Source organism: Malania oleifera, chromosome 9 (assembly GCF_029873635.1).
Source record: "Malania oleifera isolate guangnan ecotype guangnan chromosome 9, ASM2987363v1, whole genome shotgun sequence".
In the NCBI taxonomy this organism is placed as follows: Eukaryota; Viridiplantae; Streptophyta; class Magnoliopsida; order Santalales; family Ximeniaceae; genus Malania; species Malania oleifera.
In genome coordinates this window covers 3,651,688-3,656,244 of record NC_080425.1, presented here as the reverse complement: position 1 = coordinate 3,656,244, position 4,557 = coordinate 3,651,688, and positions in this window count along the sequence as shown.

Sequence of the window (4,557 nt, the reverse complement as noted above, 5' to 3'; positions counted from 1 at the left end):
AGGCTATCCTATAAAAATTCAGGGGAGAGTGCTACTGGCTGACCTGATCATGTTAGAGATGTGTGGGTTTGATGCAATACTGGGTATGAATTGGCTGACAATTAATAATGCCAGTATCGATTTTCATAAAAAAGAAGTAGTTTTCAAACCCCATGATGAGAAAGAATTTAGGTTTATGGGTTCACATGTATGTGCACCGTTGCAATTGGTATTCATTGTGCAAGCAAGCAGATTGCTCCCAGATGGAAGTCAAGGGTTTGTGGCTTTTGTAAAAGAAATGTCAGAAAATTAATTGAAGTTTAACGGTACACCAGTCGTGCAAGAATTTCCGGATGTATTTCCAGAGGAGCTACCAGGGTTGCCTCTCGAACACGAGATAGATTTTTCTATAGATTTGCCTCCAAGGACAGTGCCGATTTATAAGGTTCCCCATCATATGGCTCCAACTGAATTGGGAGAATTAAATGATCAGTTGCAAGATTTGCTGGATAAGGGATTTATACGACCCTGTGTATTGTCGTAGGGAGCTCCAGTGTTATTCGTAAAGAAGAAGGACGGGACTATGAGGATATGTATTGATTACATGGAGATAAACAAGGTTCCTATTAAGAACAAGTATCCTCTACCCTGTGTAGACAATCTGTTTGATCAGCTCCACGGTACTCGGGTGTACTCCAAGATCGACCTCAGATCGGGATATCATCAAGTGAGAGTAAAGGCAGAGGACGTCACGAAGACAACCTTCAGGACCAAGTACGGGCACTATGAATTTCTCGTTATGCCTTTTGGTCCGACAAATGCCCCAATTGTGTTCATGGAGTTAATGAATAGAGTCTTTCACCAATATCTAGACCAGTTTGTAGTGGTTTTTATTGATTATATATTGGTTTACTCGAGGAGTTTTGAGGATCATGAGGTGCATTTAAGACAGGTCCTGCAGACACTCAGGGAAAAGAAACTTTATGCCAAGTTTAGTAAGTGTGAGCTTTGGCTTGAGAAGGTTGCGTTTTTGGGCCATGTGATTTTAGGAGACGATATTTCAGTGGATCCCTGCAAGATTGATATGGTGGTGAATTGGGCCAAACCAAATAATGTACAAGAAGTCAGAAGTTTCTTGGGACTGACAGACTATTACCGTCGATTTGTTGAGGGGTTTTCAGTTATGTCAGGGCCTCTCACACGTTTGACCAGGAAGAATGCCAGATTTGTGTGGGATGAAGAGTATGAATAGAGTTTTCAGCAATTAAAGCAACGGCTCATCACTGCACCAATATTGGCGATTCCATTAGAAGGTGATGGGTATATGATTTACAGTGACGCGTCTTTGAAAGGACTCGGTTGTGTACTGATGCAGCATGGTAGGGTAGTAGCGTATGCTTCTAGGCAATTGAAAGAGTATGAAAAGAACTATCCTACTCATGATCTGGAATTAGTTGCAGTGGTGCACGCATTGAAGATCTAGAGACATTACCTATATGGTGAGAGATGTGAGATATTTTCTGATCATAAGAGTCTAAAGTATTTCTTTACACAGAAAGAATTGAATATGCGGCAAAGGATTTGGTTGGAACTCATCGAGGATTACGACTATACCATCAGTTACCACCCAGGTAAAGCAAATGTGGTAGCTGATGCACTGAGCCATAAATCAGAGGATGCAGCACAGTTAGCAGCAGCGGTAATTCAGCACCCAATTCAGATGGACTTGGAAAGGCTCAGTGTGGAATTAGTGGAGGATGATCCTCAGGTGCTTATTGCCATTCTGGTTGTACAGCTTACACTTTATGAAAGGATTAAAGCAGCACAGGAGAATGATCCAGAATTAGCAGAAGTAATAGCCAGAATACAAGATGGTCAGGAAGAGGAATTCAGCATTTTTGACGATGTGGCTTTGAGATTTCACACCAAATTGTGTGTGCCTGCGGATAACAGCATCAGGAGGAAAATTTTAGAAGAAGCACACAGATCCTTGTACATTGTTCATCCTGGCAATACCAAAATATATAGGGATCTGTGGGAGTATTTCTGGTGGAGTGGCATGAAGAGGGAAATAGCAAAATTTGTGCAGCAGTGTTTGACATGTCAGTAGGTTAAGGTTGAGCTCCAGAGGCCGGTTGGTCAGTTGCAGCCACTTTTCATTCCTGAGTGGAAGTGGAACCACATATCCATGGATTTTTTTACTGGGTTACCGCCGGCGCCGCATGGTCAGAATGCCATCTGGGTAATTATGGATAGGTTGACAAAGACAGCTCATTTCCTATCCATTAGAGTTAGCTACCCTATGAACAGGTTAGCAGAGATTTACATACAGGAGATTGTTCGACCTTATGGAGTTCCGGTATCCATAGTCTCGGACAGTGATCCACGTTTTACATCGCGGTTCTTGAGGAGCTTGCAGGAAGCATTGGGGACTCGGCTAGCATTCAACACCGTTTTCCATCCTCAGACAAACAGTCAGACAGAGAGAACGATTCAAATACTTGAGGATATGTTGCGAGCGTGTGTGTTGCGTTTTGGGGGTAGCTGGACTCAGTATATGCCATTGGTGGGATTTTCCTACAACAACAGCTACCAGGCTAGCCTTGGCATGGCTTCTTATGAAGCACTCTATGGTAGGAGGTGTTGTTCGCCTTTATATTGGAGTGAGTTGGGTGAGAGGCGAGTTTTGGGACCAAAAATAGTACAGCAGGCATACGATAAAGTTTGACTCATTCGAGATAGAATCAATGCAGCACAGAGTCGGTAGAAAAGTTACGCGGATACTCACCACCGGGAACTGGAATTTGAAGTGGGAAACCATGTATTTTTAAAAATAGTTCCGTTAAAAGCGATTATGAGGTTTGGGAAGAAGGGTAAGTTGAGCCCTAGGTTTATTGGCCCTTTTGAGATACTTGAGAAGATAGGGTCAGTTGCTTACAGGTTAGCTTTGCCGTCAGCGTTAACTAGAATACACGACATGTTTCATGTGGTTATGTTGAGGAAATACATCCCTGACCCGTCCCACATAATCATCTATTCAAAAATAGAGCTTAAGGATTCATTACCTTATGAAGAAGTACTCGTACAAATCTTAGACAGAAAGATACAAAATTGCGCACCAAAGAAATCCAGCTAGTAAAAGTTTAGTGGAAGAATCATTCCATGAAGGAAGCTTCTTGGGAACTCGAGAAGCAGATGAGACAAAAATACCTGAAGTTGTTCCAAGAGGTTTAGAGGTAATCAAGGTAAAGTATAATAGTTAGATAGTGTTTCTTTTACAGGTACATGTATTGATTAGATAAGAGTAGTTATTAGTTCTATATGTGTAATTCCCCAGAATTTGGAATGTAACCACGATATTCCTCCACCATAAGTCAGGATAGGTAAGAAAATAAGTAGACTAATTGCCTTTATGGGATGATAGAAGGTAATACAGATAGTAAATTTTGAGGACGAAATTTTATAAGGAGGGGAGAATGTAATAACCCAAGAAATTCTTCCAGGCCTTGTCGATGAACACAAGGGTTTCATCGACGAGGGTTCTTCAGGATCTAGTTGACAAAGACCCGTCTCGTCGATGAGAAGATACTAAGAGAGGATTTTTGGAAGTCTGAAATTCGTCGACGAGGGTGCAGATTCGTCGATGAACTTTCTACAAGACTCATCGACGAGGTGATGTATCTCGTCGACGAATCTGGCTCTATGAATAGCTAAAACTCGGATTTTTAACAAAATTTTCAACGCAGAAACCTTTATTTTCTCTCTCTACATTTCCCTCCCCTTCTCTCTTCAATCCCGGGTCCATTTCTCACTGGATTGAAGATCTGAGGCCACCACTACGCTCCTAGTAAAGTTCTCTGCAAGTCTGCCGGAACTGATCGTTGGAGAAGTTGGTTTGGAATTCATCCCAATCTTAGGATAATGTATTTTATCCAGTTTTTACCTTTCCCACAGTTATAAGAAATGTAGTATGCAACAAAATACTGATATTTTGTTCAGGGAGATGTTGTTTTCAGGGTGTTGAGTGGGATAAGGCCCGTACAGTAGGGGATTGTAGTAGGAATCATGTAAGGAAAATATGCTATGCTAGGCAATTTTAGTATGTTTTCAGTACAAATTATACGTTTTACCAGATTATTATTCACAGTATAAATTTATATGGTTTATAAAATATGTTTAATATGTTTTAAATTACCGTGTGGCATGAGAATATGGATACAATACAGAATCATGTTTTACAGTATTTATATAGAAACATGTTTTACAATATTTTCAGGATTATGTTTTACAGAATATATAAACAGGGAATGTGCTTTACAGTATAACATGATTATACAGTTTTATAGTACCATGACATACTGATTTACAATTAATATCAGAAATACAGTTAATATAGTTACAGTTTACTACAGCGTCATGGTTAATATAGTTATTACAAAATCATGGTAAAACAGATAGTTGTATAAAGAGATGTATTATATAGTATTAGACTCTAATGGACCATTATAGATACAGTTTACAGAGCACGGTACCGTAGCTATATACAGTTCAGAGTGTAACCACCTATTCAGATAATAC